Source organism: Leptonychotes weddellii, chromosome 9 (genome assembly GCF_054177405.1).
Source record: "Leptonychotes weddellii isolate Sample4059 chromosome 9, ASM5417740v2, whole genome shotgun sequence".
Classification (NCBI taxonomy): domain Eukaryota; kingdom Metazoa; phylum Chordata; class Mammalia; order Carnivora; family Phocidae; genus Leptonychotes; species Leptonychotes weddellii.
The window spans coordinates 11157990-11180006 of record NC_138377.1 but is presented as its reverse complement, the minus strand read 5'-3'; the positions used below and the strand labels follow the sequence as shown (position 1 = coordinate 11180006).

Sequence of the window (22017 nt, the reverse complement as noted above, 5' to 3'; positions counted from 1 at the left end):
AACTGAAGTTTGGCAGAGACAGCATGCTGATGGGGTTTTAGAACATGCTACCTGCCAAACACAGCACCTTGGCATATTAAATATTTTAAACTGAAGGAATCTGAAAATCAACAGCAGGTTCAGGGAAGGAGTTTCTGACCTCCCCCTGAAGCAAGTCATAAAACTTCCCTGCGAGAGGCACCCTCGCTAGACCCAGAGAAAGGAGCATCCCTATTTCTGGAGACGGGACACAGGCAGGAATCCGAACAAACAGGCCTTGCTAAGTTTCTCCCAGGTTACTACACTTACCTCATACATTTGCCCTCTCACAACCCCTGTTCTACGACCTTCCACGCCATCAAACCTAACATGAAAATGCTAAGTTTACGTCTCCTGGGTCTTCATTTCCTTATGAAGTTTCCCATGTCACATAAAACTTGTTACATAAATGTGTATGCTTTTCTCTTGTTAATCTGTCTTTTGTTACAGGGGTCCCAGGGAACTTAGAAGGGTAGAGGAGAAAAAAAAGTTATTAGAAGAGCAAATGCTTTAAGAAGAAAGCCCTCGGGAGACCACAGAGAAAGAAGGGCAAGTCTTAATGAAGACCAGGAGTGAGGATGCAGGAAGAAAAGAGCCAGAGAAAAGGCGAAAAAATGAACAGTGTATAGAATCCAAAGAAAGAATGCCCCCCAAAAACCCGGATTACCAATGAAGTCAAACATGGTACAATGGGAAATATATATCTGGTCTTTGTCCAGGTTCCCAGCACACAGCTCTTTGAAGCTTAGGACACTCCAGAATGGTAAGAGTGTCCTTTGTATGCTGAGATGACTGGGGGCTAAGGGGGCCCAGACAGCTTCAGGATGGGGGGCTGGCTGCTGGAAAGACCTAGGACTTTCAGCCCCACCCTACCCTCTGCCTCCTCCCAGGAAGGGAGAGGGGCTAGGGATTAAGTTAATCACCAATGGCCAATGATTTAACCAGTCATGCCTAGATCAAGAAACCTCCAGAAAAACCCCTGAACAATGGTTCTGAGAGGCTCAGGCTGGTGCACACACAGAGGGGCTGGGATGGTGGCTCAGAGGCTCAGGTAGGTGCACACACTGAGGGGCTGGGATGGTGGCTGAGGCTCAGGTTGGTGCACACACAGAGGGGCTGGGATGGTGGCTGAGAGGCTCAGGTTGGTATACACACAGAGGGGCTGGGAGAGTGGTGCTCCCTGAGAGGGCATGGAAGTTCCACATTCCCCTCCCGCGCCCCCACTACCAATACCTTGCTCTAAGAATCTCTTCCATTTGGCTGTTCCTGAGTCATAGGTTTTATCCTCAAGTCTAGGCTGGGAGGTCAGGGTTATGGATGGAGACAGATAAACAAAACATCCTTAAAAACAATGGATACAGATAATTCTATTTAAAGATATGAAAGGAAGGAATAGAATGAAAATGGGGAAAAAAATCATAGGAAATATTTTTCCAACTTAACAGTCAGATGAGAGAGAAGGTCAGAAGTGATAAGTAATGGGGTCCAGGACAGAAAGGGTTAGAGAGAAGGATTAAAAGACTGAAGAATAAGGATATGTAAAGGATGGAAAAAAAGATTATATATAGCCTTTCTACTGGACACAAATGGTCTCCGAAGGGAAGCAGTGCACAGAAGTAAGAGTAAAATGCCCCAGAAACCAGCTTGGCTAAAATGTACAGGGGGCTGAAATGAGATCTACAGGGGCGCCTGGGTGGCTCAGTCGTTGGGCGACTGCCTTCGGCTCAGGTCATGATCCCAGGGTCCTGGGATCGAGCCCCGCCATCGGGCTCCCTGCTCAGCGGGAAGCCTGCTTCTCCCTCCCCCACTCCCCCTGCTTGTGTTCCCTCTCTCGCTGTGTCTCTGTCAAATGAATAAATAAAATCTTAAAAAAAAAAAAAAAGAAATGAGATCTACAAAAAGTCACCTCAGGAGATAAAAATCAGTATAAACAGCACAGAAGTTGAACTATGCTAATCAAAAGAACAAAAATATTTAAAGAATGGATAACAAAAGATAGACTGGAAAAAACGAAAACTAAAAAACAGAATGCCAAGTTGGGTAATGTGTTTCTAGCACTTTCCAAGGGACAATCTGATTACCAGCTTCAAACATCAGGTCCCCTAGGAAGCAACACCCCTATCCTGGAGATGGCCTTCCTGTGCTCCTAAGCCTTTCACTCGTAGAGCACATGGCCAACTCTCTTTTTTCTAAGTCCATACTCACCAGCAACCCAATTTTAACTCGAGACCCTCACCCCCAAATGAAAAAATGCACTAGTCAAGCAAATGCAAGTGTTTCATGTTGTTGCTTATATGTCCCACTCTAAAGTGGTAAGATGTCATTTGGGTTGATACATCAGTCTTTTGAGATTGTAATCATAACTATATGCATGAAATCAGAGCACGAAGAGGAACTGCAATTAACAAAATGATCCAGCATTGAACCCTGTTTGCCACTACCAAGGAATACCTCATTAAGACACTGCAGCAGTGTACTGTCACCTTGTCAATGGTTTTGTGACTGTTCTCATCTCGGAAGAAAAGGAGAACAATTACAGAAAGCAGCATTGTGAGATCCAGCTGTGAGTGCAGTAGGAAGTAGGGAAGAGCTTGCTGCAGCTGAAACCGATGAAATAATTAAACCACAATTTATTATAAATCTGTGATCTACAGAACATCAGCTTAGAAAACTTAAAACACCACATTCTTGTCTACAAAAACGCTGTCCAACTTTCAGGCACTTTCCAGGTTTACCTTCCTCTCTGAGACATTATCTCATCAATTAAAAAATAAATTAGGGGCGGGGAACAAAGCCTAACAAGTTCATAAAAAAGTTCCCGTTTTTGGTAAAGAAAGGAGTTTCAGTCCTGGCTCAAATTCCCTATTCTTCAGTGATTAGTTTCACCTTCCCCTTTCTAGCACCTTCAATATTAAAGAAATCAACATTAACCTCTAATTTCCAAGTACTGGTGTGAATAAGACCACAGCACAATACTGTAGCCATTTTCCTCTTTTTAAAACTTTTCTTCTATCATGACCTGTAACAGAGAAAGTCTCAGAGGCGGGGGCGATTATAAACCCACCATCCTAATACGAGCTACTCTCCTTTTGTACATTCATCTCCAGTCTTTTCTCGTGTATGTATCCTAGTTACTCACTGGGGCTTGCCAGCTATAGACGAAAGGGACTCAAATTGGCAGAGCCCTGGCCTGTGCTAGTCCAGAGCCTCGCCCTGCCCCCAGGCTTCTAACAATTCCCAGGAGAGCTGATATCCTCAGCTCCCTCTGAGCTCCTCAGGCACCACGTCTGTTCCACACCACACCAATCCAGACACAACAGTGGGTCCTTCTCTGAGTTCTAGAAAAGACAGTAATAAAACCCGAACACGGGCAAAAAACATTCTTGGGTAGAAGAGACTTCAGTGAAGATTTCCGGAGAAAGGCAGAGGGCTGCCACACACGGCAACAAAAAGGGGAACTGGAAGTAGGAACGGTCCAAATTTCTCACCATCTTCCAGCCTTGAGGGAGGGGGTCTTTATCTCACCAATTCCTCACTTTCCTCCTTTTCTCTGTCTCTCCTTCCCTCTTAGGAGCAAAACCAACAAATCCGTTCCCTTGTGTCCTGTCAAGCGACTTCCTCCACTCCTGACCTCTCAGCCCTCGCTAACATCCATACTCACATCCCTAAGTGGGCTTGATATCAAGGCATTGCCCCCAGGGCGGCTCCCGCTATACAAGGAATTCTGGGGCCCACTGCTGGGGTAAGACATTTTTCTTCTCCCTACCTCTATCGTAGGTTTTATGCAGCCATCATACTCTACATAGAACTACACAGTCTACTAACTGAACAAATATGCTACATGCCTACTTGAATCCAACTTTGTGCCAATCAGTGGTGACGCTGGAGCAGACACACTCTCTGATGCCAAGCCGCGCGGGGTCCAGAGGAGGCCCGCAGGCGAGTGAAGAGACCCATGGTACAGCACTACCAGAGAGCTATGAAGCCGAGAGTACCAGGAGGGCATCTCACCACATCTGAAGGTTTGGGGAAGTTAGGCACGGATGGAAAAAAAAAAAAAAAAAAAAAAAAAAAAGCCTGCTCGTCAGAAGAAAACACACAAAAGCACCAAGATGACCCAGAACATGGCATATCTGGGAATGTGCAATTAGCGCAGGCAGGCAAATGCAAGAGAAGGAAAGGACGAGAAGAGAGAAGACGCGGCAACACTCCCAATTCACAAAGACTCTGACTGGGAAAGGTATGTATTTTATTCTAAAGGCAAGAGGAGCCAAGGGAAGATTTTATGCAGAGGATTAAGATAACCATTTCTGTACCTGAGAGCAGCAGCGCATGGAAACTGAGTTAGAAAGGAATTCACACGAAGACAGCAAAACCAATGCACAGGTTGATAACAATGGTTGAGGCCAGAAACGATAAAGGCTACACTAAGGCACTGAAATTAGGAAAAGAAAAGAAAAACTAAATTCCTTAATATTTATTAATACTACTAGGCACAGGGTGAAAACATTGGAAATCACTAAAATCATGAAATTCTGAATAGCTGTAGTACAGTCTCTTCAATTCAAAATGATAATCCTTGGGGCGCCTGGGTGGCTCAGTCAGTTAAGCGGCTGCCTTCGGCTCAGGTCATCATCCCGGGGTCCTGGGATCGAGCCCCGCATCGGGCATCTGCTTCTCCTTCTCCCTCCATCCCTGCTCGTGTTCTCTCTCTCGCTCACTCTTTCAAATAAATAAATAAAATCTTTTAAAAAATGATAATCCTTAAATGACCATGAAATCATAAAGTACTTGCAGCAAAAGAAAAGATCAATTTTCAAAATGTTGTACATGAACTGTATCCATTTGTTAAAACTCAGAACTGTATGCCAAGAAGAGTGAATGCTACTGTATGTGAATTATACTTCGAAACAAAAATATGAGAGCTATAAAGAACCATGAAAGTTTTTTTTTGTCTTTTGGGTTTTTTCCCATGACAGTATTTTTTAAACATGAATGTTATAAAGAAGAGATTTTCAGATTCAACAAGAATTTTCTTGATGTTTACTTGGTTATTGTTTTGCACCCATATCTGTTTGTCAAAGGTAATGCTTGCTTTTTAGAAAAGCCACATATTTTCTAACAGCAATATAAAGCTTCTAAGACTTATTTTTCAAAATGCACACATTTTTGGTACATCTTACACTACATCATCCAAGCAACTTGTTCTTCAATTTTATAAAAATAGATCATTTATTAATGCATTATTCTTAAATGTTACAAGTTTTTCTGTCCTTGCTATAATTGCATGTGATTTGATAACATATTATTTAATAAGCAGATGTGTGTGTGGGTGTATACAGACTTGGTGAACATAAACTTTATGAACTAAATGTATGTGAAATGTCTGTGGGATTTCCAAAAGAAGATGACCAGTGGACAGTAAAGAATTTTATGAGAGTAGATTATTTGAAAACTCACAATTATTATAAAACATACAGCTTTACAAGAACCATCAACTTGAATACTTCATTTCCTGGCCAGGTCCTATGACTGAGATTAATACACACAAAAATGTGAAGAAAAGGACAATTTAGGGAACAATATAGCACATCAAAAGGATTGCGTCAAAGTTTTTAGGAGATTTATTTTCACAGGTAAGCTTCCTCAGTATTAGTTTATCACTTAGTGTTAATTTATCCATCATTAGCTGACAGTTTTTTTTTTATTTTTTATTTTTTTTAAAGATTTTATTCATTTATTTGAGAGAGAGAGAGAATGAGAGAGAGCACATGAGAGGGGGGAGGGTCAGAGGGAGCAGCAGACTCCCCGCCGAGCAGGGAGCCTGATGCGGGACTCGATCCCGGGACTCCAGGATCATGACCTGAGCCGAAGGCAGTCGCTTAACCGACTGAGCCACCCAGGCGCCCCATTAGCTGACAGTTTAAAGACAACCGTGCTCTGAACCTGAATCTGGATAGACAAAGAACAGAGCCACACTACTGACACTCCGCATGGCTTGCCTTATTCTGAAGGTCTACCTTCATTTGCAGTGGGAGTCATGCTGCAGTATTTTGGCAAGCAAAGCATTAGATAACTTACACATGATAAAAACTGAAACCATTACAGCAAGGTAAACACTCCAGATTCCCAAGTGCCACAGAAATTATTTTGGTATTTGTTGACATATTTTAAATTGTACCTTCCATGCAAGATGTAAAGCAGTTTTCAAACAGTCCAAAGTAATATTCCCAAGAGTCAGATTTCAATTTGATGTAAGAAAATACAGCAGCACTTTGTCCCTCCGAAGCTACAACCTCGTTTTTTCCACTGCAATTCTATTGTCACCTCTAAGCCTGATTCTATTGTGAGAAAGAACTTTATCAACACCCTTTCCTTTTTCTAGTTTCCAGACTACCATCCTCTGACCCCCAAATCCGCAATTCAGAAGAAAAGGTCAAGGAGTGCTCTGGAAGGACTCTGGGGCACTAGAGCTCTACAGGACCGTGCTCCTCTGTTATCCCCTCCTTTTCTTATTTCAGACAGGAAGTGTGTAACCCAGTCCCCTGAAACCATGTCCAGCAATTAACACCTCTGATTTTATGACAAGGGTTATGAGCACAATGGTGTTGCCATATAACAAGTCACAGAGCTTTTGTGCCTCTTAAACACTATGATAGTGCTCCCTGGTCACTTAAATTTTTTTTCTTATTTTAAAATGATTTCAAAATCTAAAGTTGCCAATGGACAACTCTCATATTCAGAATTACCAATTTTTAACGTTCTGCCACACTTCTCTTATTCGTACACTCACACGTACGCACACACTTTCATACGTGACTTATTTTTTCTGATCTATTCAGAGTAGTTTGCACATATCATGCACCTTTGTCCCTTAATATTTTGGCACTTCTAAAAATGCTTTTAAGTAACCTCAGTATAGTTAGCAAATTCAAAGATTTAATATCGATAAAATACTTTAATCTATGGTCCCTACCCTGATTTGTCAACTGTCTGATCTTCTTTGTGATTGTTAATTTTACGTGTCAGCTTGGCTGGACTATATGGTGCCCAGATATGTGGTCAAACATTATTCCGGGTGTTTCTACGAGGGTGTTTCTTTGGATAAGACTAATATTTCATTAGTAGACTTTGAGTAAAGCAGATTGTCTTCCATAAAGTCAGGTGTGTACACAAGCCTCCATCATCAAATGGAAGTGGTACACATGAGATTGGGGCTGAGCAGGCCCCGAAAGCAAACAATGTGAACAAGTGGCACAAATGCCCGTGGTCTTCACTCCTGCCACTCTACCTGTGCTCTCCCAGCCTGCACCTGTGGCCTCATGGGGAGGTCCCTAAGATCAGTAGACAGAAAAGACAAGACCCAGGCCTGGGTACAGATGGTTCTACACAACATGCAGCCAACACGTGGAAGCGGATGGTTATAACACCACAGCTCCTTTCTGGGATATTCCTCAAGGACTGTGAAGGCACCATGTGATGAGTTACAGAAATGAAGACTGCAACTGTCACGGGTATTTCTTCCTTATTTTGTTATTAGTGTGTGCGTTCGCGCGTGCACTTGCATAAAACAAATACCTTTGTTCTCTCTCCTCTTACTCCCTTATCATGTAACATATCATGTATTGACTTTACATCATAGTATTTAATTTACAGGATGGATATCAAGAAGAAAAGTAAACATCACTCAAGAACTGTGAATCCTCTTCTGCAAAAATGGTTAGTGTGTTTTCTGTTGTACACAGGATAGCTGTATCATGTTAGCTGCAAGTTTCACCTTGTTTTTCTCTTTACTTGGAGGTTAAGTATGATTTAAGGAGATGGCATATGGATATTTGGTCAAATAGTCAAGCATTATTCTGGGTGTTTCTGTGATGGTGTTTTTGAATAACACTTAAATCTTTGGACTTTAAGTAAAGCAGATTGTCTTCCACAATGTGGGTGGGCCTCATATGATCAGTTGAAAGGCTAAATAGAACAAAGAGACCAGTCTGTCCTGAGGAAGAGAATTCTCCAGCACACTGCCTTCAAATTTTTTTTTTTTAAAGATTTATTTATTTATTTGAGAGAGCGAGAATGAGAGAGAGTACATGAGAGGGGGGAGGGTCAGAGGGAGAAGCAGGCTCCTCGCTGAGCAGGAAGCCCAATGTGGGACTCGATCCCGGGACTCCAGGACCATGACCTGAGCCGAAGGCAGTTGCTTAACCAACTGAGCCACCCAGGCGCCCCAGCACACTGCCTTCAGAATAGAATTGGATCATCACCTCTCCTGTCTCCAGCCTGCTGGCCCACCTTTGCAGATTTTGGATTTGCTAGCCTCCAGAATCACATGAGCCCATTCTTTATAATAAATCTTTTTACACACACACACACACACACTCTCTCTCTCTCTCTCTCTCTCTCTCTGTGGTTCTGTTTTTCTGGAGAACCTCAACTAACACATCCTTTAATAGCACTTTCTCCTTGAGTATAAAATCCAGTATGCAATCACATATTGCATTTATTTTGTCATGTCCCTTTAGTCTTGTTTAATCTGGAAGACTTCCTCAAGCTTGGTATTTTACAACTGATGTTTTTGAAGCATAGAGATCATTATTGCTGTTTAAGCAGAATTCTGTTTGACTGAAGTCTGCTCATGACTCAGGTTGTGCATGCCAGCTCGAGTACTACTTAAGTGATGTGTGCTTCTCAGGGTATCACAACCAGAAGCGTACAATGTTTGTCTGTCCCATATTGGTGACGTTAGTTTTATTGATTTATTTTTTATTTACTTATTTTATTTCTTATTTTAAGTAGGCTACACACCCAACATGGGGCTCGAGATCAAGAGTCACATGCTCTACCTGCTAAGCCAGCCAGGCACCCTGGTGATGTTAGTTTTGATCACCCAGTCAAGGTGGTCCAGTTTCTCGATTATATAGGTACTGATTTTCCTCCTGCAATAAGCAATCTGTGGAGAGACACTATAGGGCCACTAAGACATCCTGTTCCTCATCAAACTCTTACACCTAGACTTAGCATCCACTGATGATTCTCGCCTAAACCAATCTTTACTATATGGTTACAAAATAATAAAATCTTTAACAAATAATAACAACAATAACAATAATGATAATTTTAATAATATTTTAATAATAATTTTTGTAATAATAATTTTCCACCTCTTCCACCCCTTCTATGTTTATCAGTTAGCACTGTACTTTAAGAAGAGTCCTCCCAGGCACCTGGGTGGCTCAGTTGGTTGAGCGACTGCCTTCGGCTCAGGTCATGATCCTGGAGTCCTGGATTGAGTCCCGCATCGGGCTCCCTGCTCAGCAGGGAGTCTGCTTCTCCCTCTGACCCTCCCCTCTCTCATGTGCTCTCTCTCTCATTCTCTCTCTCTCAAATAGATAAAAAAATCTTAAAAAAAAAAAAAAAAGAAGAGTCCTCCCTTCTTCCTATCATCAGAGTATTCATGGATGATCATTTTTTCAGTGGCTTAAAATTCATTCCTGTCCTTAATATTTTTCTGCAGAAAATGACCCAGATTTGGTCTGTGGAAGCATCTTCAAGCTGGCTTCTGTGTCCTGACATGACCCCTTCATTTATTTTCTTCCTTCCTTCCTTTTTAGCATTTCTTTGCTTCCTCTTACAAGTAGCCTTGATTCCTTTTAAGGGTAAATGGTATTAGGAGCCAAGATCTGGGTGCCAGGTGTGCTCACTGCTACTGGGAGATCTTGCCTTCTAGGCCTTTTCATGAACAGAGCTAGGATATGTATATTTATGCCATTTTATATATATTTAAGTCTTCCGTACATAAATACTTATGCTGTGTATGGGCTTATGTTGTACACGGACTTATACTGTATACACATGTAGTATGTGTGTTTCAAAATACTGTAAGAGATGCCTCATTCAGTTGGTGTAACCTATTTGCTTACAATTTTCTAATGTAGAAAATGATCTGTATATGAAATCATTTGACCTTAAACTTATTTACGGTTTAAGTCATATGAAATGAACCAAAAAGCATATGGCCAACTCACCCAGAAAAATAAGATCATGATGAGTACAAGAGTAATGATCTAACTCTGAATGATGAAACCCAAATATTATAACATTGAACCAATGGAATGTGAAGTACACCAATAATGTCCATGTTTCTAGATAGTCTGCCAGGCCATCGCTAAGCCACTTCCCATCAAGTAACTGGTGCTCACCTCCCTCTATACTTCCAAGAAATATCCGAATGTCAGCAACTAGAGGATACATGGTGGGGAAGCTGAAGCAGAGAAAGAGGCTGAGCAATCTGAAGAGGCAGGTCCTAACACCCCTTTCCAACCATCTTTTTAGCTTGGAAATAAATGCTTAAATTTGAGAATGTTTACATGATTTGCATGGTTTCTTAGTTCTGCTTCTGGATGTTTCATTGTGAAAAACTAGATTTTTGCTGTGACCTCAAGTAAAACTGAAATCAAATCTAAAATTGGGAACAAACATGTACACATACTTATGTCCTAAGTGTTTTTATGCAATACAAATTACGAAGAGTTATATACACAATGTAATTTAAGGTTTATACGCTGTTCTTTTATGTGCGGCCCCATCTTTTTTTTGTCCCAGCTCTATAAATAAATATTACCAGCTCATCAACAGTCCTTTTCCCCAGTCTCTTTGGATGGAACTCACTGTCTAGCAGATTCCTCAGGAAGACCACTTGTGTAGGATATTCTCTGAGTTCTTGCATACTCAAAACTTTTTCGGGCGCCTGGGTGGCTCAGTCGTTAAGCGTCTACCTTCGGCTCAGGTCATGATCCCAGGGTCCTGGGATCGAGTCCCACATCGGGTTCCCTCCTCGGCGGGAAGCCTGCTCTCCCTCTCCCACTCCCGCTGCTTGTGTTCCTGCTCTCGCTATCTCTGTCTCTGTCAAATAAATAAAATCTTTAAAAAAAAAAAAAACTTTTTCTATAGCCTCAATCCTGAAGGCAACTGGCTGAGTATAATCCTTGGTTTGCATTTCCTTTCCTTAAGTTGCATTTTTTTTTTTAAGTCACTCCAGGGTTGCCCTGCTGTGTATGTTGTTTTTGAGAAGTCTGGTGTCAGCTAATTATTCTACCATTGTGTAATTTATTTGATCTTTTGGCCCAAAGCTCTGAGAATTGTTTAATCTTTAAAGTCTAATAGTATTACTACTGTATGTATGATATGTCTCACAGCTTTTCTCCAATGCCCCTTATTCATTTTCATTGGAATCTATTCTTCCTTTGGGTCTTTGTTATTTAGTCTTCATTCCGATATAATTGTTTTTTCTTTTCTTTTCTTTTTTTTTTTTCCTAATCTGATCAACTCTCATTGCTGAATTTTTGGAGGGTTTTGTTTTGTCCATTTCTTGTTTAGTTTTTGAATATCTGATTTAAGGTGTTCTTCAACATCACCTAGTGCTTTTCTAAGGATATTTATTCAGTTGGGAGTATCGTATTCCTATGTTTCTTTTGCGTAACAGCTGGATTTAGGGGAGACTAAATCCAGTATTAGCTGGAATGTTTGATTTGCATTTTCTACTTTCTTTTTATAATAGCTTTGCATTTTCTTTTTTTTCTTCTATTTTTAGGTCTTTGGTCTACAGGGTTCCTAGTGGTATAAAAGGAGCCTATCAGTTTAGTGGGGTTCACTTTGTTTAATGGGTGACAGGAAAGCATTAGTGGGTAAGTTATCTTGTTTCTGCAAGGTCTGTAATTTTCTCCTTTTCTTTCTTTCCCTTCACTGGCCACATTCCCAAGATGCTCACACCTTCCTTAGTTATTCTCCTCTAGAAGCAATTCTTCTTTAACATTGCCACTTCTGATCCTCCTCCTGTTTGCCCTTTCCTTGGTCAAAGCTGTGAGCTACTAAGTCCCAGGGTTGGGAATCAGTATTTTCCAACATACTGTTGACAGTCTCTTTCTGAGGGTGATCTTTGCCTGTGTTTTGCCTCAGTTTTCTGTGCTTCTCTCTTCTTTTTCAAAGACTCTCTTAGGACTTCCCTCTCCCATTCTATGACCCGCAGGACTTCTGTAGCAAGGGCTCTGCCAGAATTTGGTATGGTTTTTCCTTCCCTACTTAGATGTAATCTGAAGAGTATGGTATTCCCTATCTTCCAGCAAAGCTGATGATATGGGTCATAGGTAGTTTTATCTTTTTTTTTTCTTCTTATCGTAACATACTTTATTTTTTTTGGCATTTTTTTATTATATTATGTTAATCACCATACATTACATCATTAGTTTTTGATGTAGTGTTCCATGATTCATTATTTGCATGAAACACCCAGTGCTCCATGCAGAACGTGCCCTCTTTAATACCCATCACCAGGCTAACCCATCCTCCCACCCCCCTCCCCTCTAGAACCCTCAGTTTGTTTTTCAGAGTCCATCATCTCTCATGGTTCTTCTATTTAATATTATGAGTTTTTTTGGGGGGGGGGCAGCAATGTATGTGGAGATTTGGAATCAGGCAACTGTCATTATCCTCTAAATCTAAAAGATCTATCCTTGCTCATGGTTAAAGTGTCATTTCTGAAGTCCTCTCTTCTCCCACCCCCCAAAAATCTTCAAGGCAACTAGGAAGTTTCCAGCTTGGTCTGGGAGTCTCTTAGAAGTGCTCCAAAAGTTAAAAACCTTCCAACCCATCCCCACCTGACCCTCAATTGAAAGCTAAATATCAGTATCCTTTTTCTGTTAAAAAAAAAATGGTGGATTCTTTGCAGCATTATAGTCTTAAAAAATTCCAAATGCCTTCATACAAGATTTTCCCTATAGGAGGTTTTATCACTGAGAATCATCTAAATTACATTACAGTAACGTATTACCCCAAAATTTCAGTGGCTCAAAACAAGTTTACTTCTCATTCATTCTTCATGTGCACTGTGGTTTACCTAGGGGTTCTGTTTCATGTCTTCTTTACTCCAGTAACTAGGATCACAGAGAAGCCACCATCTAGAGTACTGTCAGTTGCTAAAGCAGTGGGAATAAAAAGCTTTGAAGGGTGTCATACTGGCAAATTTTTTTCAAATTTTTATTTAAATTCTAGTTAGTTAACATATAGTGTAATATTGGTTTCAGGAGTAGAATTTAGTGATTTATCACTTACATACAATACCCAGGATGCACCCCAGGATTAAGAGCCCTCCTTAATCCCCATCACCCATTTAACCCATCCTCTACCCACCTCCTCTCCAGCAACCCTCAGTGTGTTCTCTATAGTTAAGAGTCTCTTATGGTTTGTTTCCCTCCCTCTCTTTTGTTCTGTCCCCTTTCTATGTTCATCTGTTTTGTTTCTTAAATTCCACATATAAGTGAAATCATATGGTATCTGTCTTTCTCTGAATGACTTATTTCACTTAGCATAATACCCTCTAGCTCCATCCACATTGTTGTAAATGGCAAGATTTCATTCTTTTTGATGGCTGAGTAGTATTCCAGTGTGTGTGTGTGTGTGTGTGTGTGTGTGTACATCTTCTTTATCCATTCATCAGTCAATGGACACCTGGGCTCTCTCCCTACATTGGCTATTGTTAATAATGTTGCTATATAAACATCGGGATGCATATACCCCTTTGAATCTGTATTTTTGTATCCTTTGGGTAAATATCTCATAGTGCAATTGCTGGGTCCTAGGGTGGTTCTATTTTTTTTATTTAAATTCAATTAGCCAACATATAGTACATCATTAATTTAAGATGTAGAGTTCTGTTATTCATCAGCTGCATATAACACCCAGTGCTCATCACATCACACGCATTCAAATTGGCAAAGAAGAAGTCAAACTCGCACTCTTTGCAGGTAACATGATACTTTATGTGGAAAACCCAAAAGACTCCACTCCAAAATTGCTAGAACTCATACAGAAATTCAGCAACATGGCAGGATATAAAATCAATGCACAGAATTCAGTTCCATTTCTATACACTAACAATGAGAGAGGAGAAAGAGAAATTAAGGAATCAATCCTATTTACAATTGCACCAAAAACCATAAGATACCAAGGAATAAACCTAACCAAAGAGGTGAAGGATCTATACTCTAAAAAAACTACAGAACACTTACCCGAGAAATTGAGGAAGACACAAAGAAATGGAAAAATATACCATGCTCATTGATTGATTGGAAGAACAAATATTGTTAAAATGTCTGTACTACCCAGAGCAATCTACACATTCAATGCACTCCCCATCAAAATACCATCAACATTTTTCACAGAACTGGAACAAATAATCCTAAAATTTGTATGGAACCAGAAAGGACCCCAAATAGCCAAAGAAAGGTTGAAAAAGAAAACCAAAGCTGGTGGCATCACAATTTTGGACTTCAAGCTCTATTACAAAGCTGTAATCATCAAGATAGTATGGTACTGACACAAAAACAAACATATAGATCAATGGAATAGAACAGAGAACCCAGAAATGGACTCTCAACTCTGGCCAACTAATCTTTGACAAAGCAGGAAAAGAATATCCAATGGAAAAAAGACAGTCTCTTCAACAAATGGTGTTGGCAAAATTGGACAACCACATGTAGAAGAATGGAACTGGAGCATTTTCTTACACCAAACACAAAGATAAGCTCAAAATGGATGAAAGACCTAAATGTGAGACAGGAATCCATCAAAATCCTAGAGAACACAGGCAGCAACCCCTTTGACCTTGGCTGCAGCAACTTCTTGCTAGACACGTCTCCAAAGGCAAGGGAAGCAAGGGCAAAAATGAACTATTGGGACTTCATCAAGATAAAAAGCTTTAGCACAGCAAAGGAAACAGTGAACAAAACTAAAAGGCAACCTACAGAATGGGAGATGATATTTGCAAAAGACATATCAGACAAAGGGCTAGTATCCAAGATCTATAAAGAACTTATCAAACTCAACACCCAAGAAACAAATAACCCACTCAATAAATGGGCAGAAGACATGAACAGACATTTCTCCAAAGAAGACATACAAATGGCTAATAGACACATGAAAAAATGTTCCACATCACTTGGCATCAGGGAAATACAAATCAAAACCACAATGAGATACCACCTCACACCAGTCAGAATGGCTAAAATTAACAAGTCAGGAAATAACAAATGTTGGCAAGGATGTAGAGAAAGGGGAACCCTCTTATACTGTTAGTGAGAATGTAAGCTGGTGCAGCCACTCTGGAAAACAGTATGGAGCTTCCTCAAGAAGTTAAAAATAGAGCCTCCCTACAACCCAGCAATTGCACTACTGTGTATTTACTCCAAAGATACAAATGTAGTGATCGAAAGGGGCACCTGCACCCCAATGTTTATAGCAGCAATGTCCACAATAGCTAAACTATGGGAAGAGCCCAGATGTCCACAGACAGATGAATGGATAAAGAAGATGTGGTGTGTACACACACACACACACACACACACACACACACCAGAATATTACTAAACCATCAAAAAGGATGAAATTTTACTATTTACATTGACATGGGTGGAACTGGAGGGTATTATGCTGAGCAAAGTAAGTCAGAGAAAGATAATTATTGTATGGTTTCACTCATATGAGGAATGTAAGAAACAGCACAGAGGATCATAGGGGAATGGAGGAAAAACTGAAAGGGCATGTGATGTGATGGATAGTTCTATTTTTAACTTTTTGAGGAACCTCCATCCTGTTTTCCAGAGTGGCTGCACCAGTTTGCATTCCCACCAACAGTGTAAGAGGGTTCCCCTTTCTCCACATCCTTGCCAACATCTGTTGTTTCATGTGCTGTTAAATTTTAGCCATTCTGACAGGTGTCATACTGGCAATTAAAGGCACAAGGCCTGACGTCTTATATGTGACCTCTGATCAATTTCATTGGTCTGAACTAGTCACATGACTCCACTCAGCTACAAATAGACCTGTCTTGGGCCAGTAGAACCAGAAATCTCCGCAATAGAAACTGCATCTTAAACCTAAAATATGCCTAAATAATTCTGTTAACAGCAATAAGAAAATGTACTTCTTAGCATGTGAAAACTAGATTGACTCTTAATACTAAAACCAAAGAAATCATGATCTAATGAAATTCAAATGACATGCAGTAAATCCAAATAAGCCTGTCAAATACATGTAATATTTTAGTTGGCCAAATGATGGCAACTAAAAAGCTTTAATCAGAATTTCCATTAAACAAATTTAGCTATTACCAAAGTTAAAGCCTATTGCCAACATTAAATTATGGAAGATAACTGTATCCATGATACCCTTCTGGAGAGAATTACAGAATTTTTAATAAAGGGAACCACTAATATATGGACACATAGGCTTACATTTATATGCCCAGAGATGTTTACCTACATATAGATTTAGATGTTATTAATTACCTGTTTAACTTAAACATATTAGCATAGCTGTAAGGGTAGTAAACACAGAGGAAAGTATTTAATTTTGGATTTATAGTAGTTCTTAATTTGGGCTATATATCAGGAAGATAAACAGGCAAGTTCTAAAGTACCTATAATATCTCGACAATAGTAAGTTGATAAGCATAAACATTTTTTATAAGGACATCCATGGTAAAGGAAGATTAACCAGAGAAAAAGATTTTTTCTTTCTTTTCTATGTACCTGCAAAAGGGAACTTTAAAGGAATATTACAATAATTAAAAATTGAATACCCACAGACTCCTTGTGGGAAGTAACATAAAAAATTCCATTTTGCTTTCCTATTATTTGCTTTATTATTGCCTTCCATTTCAATAGCTACTAAAATGAAGATGAGAAACATACTAGCTTTGAAAAAGGGCTTTCCAGAGGCACCTGGATGGCTCAGTCAGTTAAGCACCCAACTCTTGATTTCGGCTCAGATCATGATCTCGCGGTCGTGAGACTGAGCTTCGTGTGGGGCTCCACACTCAGCAGGGAGTCTGCTTGGAATCTCTCTCTCCCTCTCCCTCTACCGCACCCCCCTCCCCACACTCTCTCTCTCTAAAATAAATAAATCTTTTTAAAAAATTAAAATATAAAATAAAAAGGGCTTTCCACTTTGCTCAGCTGCCCTTATTTATGATACTGAAATTGTCTGCCAAAAAAACGAAGAAAAGATATTAAGATTTCATATTAACAAAAAGGGTAGTAACTGGGCAACAGTTAAGCAAAAGCATACCTGTAAAAATTTCATCCTAATTAAAAAATTAAAACCCCGGGTACACTTTGAAACATTTGTTCTACAAACATTTAACCACTTCTAATTACACATAGCATTCTAGAACAGTAGAGGCTTAGAGCCTCACTGTGTAGGTTAGAATCCACACTCCATTTCCTAGCGATGCGTTCTCAGACAAGTTGCTTAACCTCTCTCTGTATCTCTGTATCCTCCATTGTAAAATGAGAATACTAATAGTACCAGCCTTGTAAAATTTTGCTGTGGGATGGAAAGAGCTAAAATATTCAAAATTCTTAGTAAACTCGGTTTCTGGCCAAACCAGATACTGTACAGATTAAATAAGCTAATGCAGGCACACACTCATGCCACATATATATAGTAAGCGCACAACAGGTTAACTGTGGCTATAAGTCACTGAAATGAAATCATTTACTGACTTCTAATCTCAAGACGGGAAAGACCTTTCTATATCCTAGTCTTTCCAAAAAACTGCTCCCAAACAAGGTAAACAAGAAACAGAAACACACTCCACAATTAATAATACCCAAAGAATTCTATAATCCTGAGCTACAAGGCTTGAGGATAGAAAACATTTGAAAGAATCGTGGGGCGCCTGGGTGGCTCAGTCAGTTAAGTGTCTGACTTCGGCTCAGGTCCTGATTCCAGGGTCCTGGGATCAAGCCCCGCATCCGGCTCCCTGCTCAGCAGGGAGTCTGCTTCTCTCCCTCTGCCAATCTCCCTGCTCATGCTCTCTTTCTCTCTCTCAAATAAATAAATAAAATCTTAAAAAAAAAAAAAAAGAACGGCCAATGACTCAGGAGAAGGGAGAAAGGTCAAGTCAAAATGCCTGAGCAAGCTAAACTACCTCTGGGGACCCCAACAAAGCTTGGGATATGGAGGCATAGGTAACCATGGACTGACTGGGAGGAGGGAAATGAAACATGAAAACAGGGAAAATGGCTGAAAGCCCTTCAAGGAATTTTACTCCACAGGTCCCCACACTCACATGACACAGGATTAATTTGGGGATGAAAAGAACCAGATCTGGGGTTATCAGATATAGCAAGGGACAAGGATGAGGCAGGAGACCAAAAACAAAAAATTAAATAGAAGTCCACATATCCCCTGCTCGCTCCAAAAGCAGAGGACCAGCCTAGTGCTCCCCAAATAATAGTCTGAACGATCCTTCTTGGGAGAAATGGACAATCTTGAGTAAAAGCCATACTGATATTGACATGTGGAGTTCCCAATACAAAAGCTCTACTGTATAAGCCTCCAACTAGCAAGGGAAGTATCCCTCACACAAAGTTTCTAACCAGTGTTTTAGGGTCTCACTCAGGTTACCAGTCAAGGATCACAAAGTAATTGAGGAAAATACCTAACATACAAGACATCAAAATAAACAAGAAAAAAGGGAAATCAGAAGAAAGAGTGGTAATGCAAGGTACAAGAAAAATAAAGCTTTATAGAAAGTATAATTCATATCCTTAAAGAAATATATTTTAACACAAATGGGGTACAATTTAAAAGGAATAAACTGATGGGGCTCCTGGCTGGCCCAGTCTGTACAGCGTGCAACTCTTTTTTTTTTTTAAAGATTTTATTTATTTATTTGAGAGAGAGAATGAGATAGAGAATGAGAGCACAAGGGGGGGAGCGGGAGAGGGAGAAGCAGACTCCCCGCTGAGCAGGGGAGCCCGACGCGGGACTCGATCCCAGGACTCCAGGATCATGACCTGAACCGAAGGCAGTCGCTTAACCAACTGAGCCACCCAGGCGCCCTAGAGCGTGCAACTCTTGATCATGGGGTTTTAAGTTCGAGCCCCACGCTGGGTGTAGAGATTACTTAAAAATAAAAGTCTTAAAAAAAAAAAAAAAGGAGGGGCCCTTGGGTGGCTCAGTCAGTTAGGCAGCCGACCCTTGATCTCAGCTCAGGTCTTGATTTCAAGATTGTGAGTTCAAGCCCCACACTGGTCTCCGTGCTAGGCATGGAGCCTACTTAAAAAAAAAAAAGGGAATAAAGTGAAAAGTAAGTGTTTAGAAATTTTTAATATCTGAAAAAAAATGCCTTGAAGATCTGGATGATAAAGTAAAAGAAATAGGCCAAAAGTAAAGTAAAAAATGGAAGAAGATGAACAACAGGGGAGAAAAATAAGAATGTTATAAAATAATCTAAAAGAATTCTAGAAAGCGTGAATAAAAGAACCAAGAGGAAGAAATTATCAAATCTATAATTCAAAAAACAGGAATAAGTGCATCATTCCCAAGACGATAATGAAGTAAAGTCCCATGATGACAATTATGAAGTTGTAGAGAGGGCAACAAATCCTGATGAAAAAAAGACAGAAGGTTCCAGAAGGAATGTCATCAAGAAAAAAGTAGAGCTCATGGATTATCACATCTACAGAAAATCATATTGAAAAGTATTTTACAGAGCTGTTAAAAACATGTGGTAACACTCAGAGTCTCAGAGAAAATTAAATAAATGAAAAGATTGGGGTAATTTAACTCTAGAAAAAAAATTTTTATGTAATGAAGGAAACAAAAACATGAAACATTTAGCTCAGCAATGAATATTTATTTAGCTATTTACTAAGGGTTGAATATGGATTTAACCAAAATTGTAATGTAACTCCATTATTGTAGATGGGCAAAGAAATAAAGGTCTACGTTTGAGGACTCAAGAGCTTTTAAATGTCATTTATAATTGGTAGGCAATATTAGAAGAGAGTACAAACTGAGAATGGAAGGTCACGAGGGTGAGGGACTGATTTTGCTTCGGTGTAAGTCTTGTAGTGCTGTGACTAAGTATCAGCACCACGCTCTAACCAACTGAGCTAACCGGCCAGCTATGTGACTAAGTATCTACATGGATTATTTTGTTGAGCACTCTTTATGGCAGACACTACACGTTGGTCCACCTAACAACACTGGTCTCCACCACCTCCTTCCTTGTCTAGAGAGGTCAGGAAGCTAAATACTCAATTTCACAGCCTCCCTTGCAGAAGGATGGCCATATGACACCATGTGGCCCAAAACAAAACATACAGAAAAGTCTGTTGAACATAAAAATTCAACAAGCATTGTTAAGCAGAGTTGGAGGGTCCCAGCCAAACACATAAAATCAGAAAGATTTTTTACTGTATCTAGCAACACTCAGAAACCCAAAAGAAAAAAAGTGACTTTGGGAAGTTGTAACTTAGAATTTTAAAGATAACTTTTATGTTGGTTTACAACAATACATGCCAGTCTCAAAAGCTTATCATCACTACTGATAAGGTAGCAATGTTCACACTAATTTGGAGGTTCAGCAAATTCAACACCCAGAGTTCAAATACAAGCCCCCAACTGAGAAAAACAGGCCTCCAAGATTTGTGGAAAGCACATTCACTTCACAAAAGACAACATTAATCCTTAGAGCTTCACCCAGATAATTTTATCTAAAATCAGACAGCAGAGAAGCAGCAATGAAATACAGGGCAAGCATCACTGAGAATGGAAACAAGAAACAAAGGAAGAAAAAAGGAAATACTATAAAAAGTAAACAAAATAGTTCTAAAAAGCACAGCAGTCTAGGACAACCTGAGTATGGGAACACCAACAGTCTCACACATCTTCAGCACTGCTATCAAAACACAGCATAATCAATGTTTTTCATAGTCATTTTAAAAAAGAAAAGGTTAAATTATATCCAGAAAACTCTGTTAAGAAAGGGTATCAGTTTCATTTGTAGGATTTAGTGATTCATCACTTACATACTCATCAGAACTAATACTACACTGTATGTTAACTAACTGGAATTTAGGGGACCCTGGGTGGCTCAGTCAGTTAAGCATCTGCCTTTGGCTCAGGTCATGATCCCAGGGTCCTGGGATCAAGCCCCACGTTGGGCTCCTTGCTCAGCGGGGAGCCTGCTTCTCCCTCTGTCTGCTGCTCCTCCTGCTTGTGCTCTCTCCCTCTCTCTCTCTCTGACAAATAAATAAATAAAATCTTAAAAAAAAAAAAAAAACCTAACTGGAATTTAAATAAAAACTTGGAAGAAATAAAAAAGAAAGTTAGGGATACAAGGCATGTAACCTCAAGGCATGCAGCATAAAGAACTACTTTTACACAAAGACAAACAATCCAACAGAAAACCCAGTTTTTAAAAAAGGGGGCAAGTAACAAGAACCAACAATTTCACAAAAGAGGAAAACCAAATGGTCAATAAACCTATTAAACCTATCAATTTCAGGGAATTGCTAATTCAAAAAGAGAGATTACCTTACTTCCATCAAATTGATAAAAATTAAAAACCTGGTAATATCAAGAGCTGGCAAATAAAGTAAAATTAATTCCTGTCATACTGGTAGAGATATGAACTGATAACATCAATTTCAAAGGCAATTTAGCAATACGAATAAAGTTGAAGGTGTGCATACCTACAACTCAGTGATTCCATTCAAAGGTATATGCCATAGATGAACTCTTGCACATATGTATGTGAAGACATATGCAACAGTCAATATTATTTCATGACAGCAAAAAATTAAAAACCTAAATGTCCATCAACAGGACAACAGATAAAGAAATTATTATATAATCATACAGGTGAATACCATAGAGCAGTGAAAATAAATTTTAAAAAGTTATAAAATGTCCATACAAACAACTCTCACTTACAATGTTAGCAAGGAAGGATGTGGATAATATAGGTAATAAGGACACACCTATGGGTAATAAAGATATGTATATAACATAATGTCATTTATGTAAAGAGAAAGACATGTAAAACATTATTATGTACTGTAATTTATGGACATATACCTACGCTACAGAAGTATAAAAGCATTAATTGGGATGACAAAAACTAAATTCAGGATAGTGGTTACTTCTGAA

General features: G+C 39.6%; 1 protein-coding gene and 1 long non-coding RNA gene across 2 annotated transcripts in view; both read right to left on the bottom strand.

The window, feature by feature from the left end:
- The window catches only part of RPS6KA5 (ribosomal protein S6 kinase A5), a 193420-nt gene that overhangs the window by 150801 nt on the left and 20602 nt on the right, over nt 1-22017 (bottom strand). The gene's annotated exons all lie outside the window — the stretch shown is intronic.
- Nucleotides 7114-17009, bottom strand: LOC145723372 (uncharacterized). Its single transcript, XR_014148315.1, has 2 exons — nt 8258-17009; nt 7114-8043 (listed from the first exon to the last, which is right to left on the bottom strand). It is a non-coding gene; the product is annotated as an uncharacterized LOC145723372 (long non-coding RNA).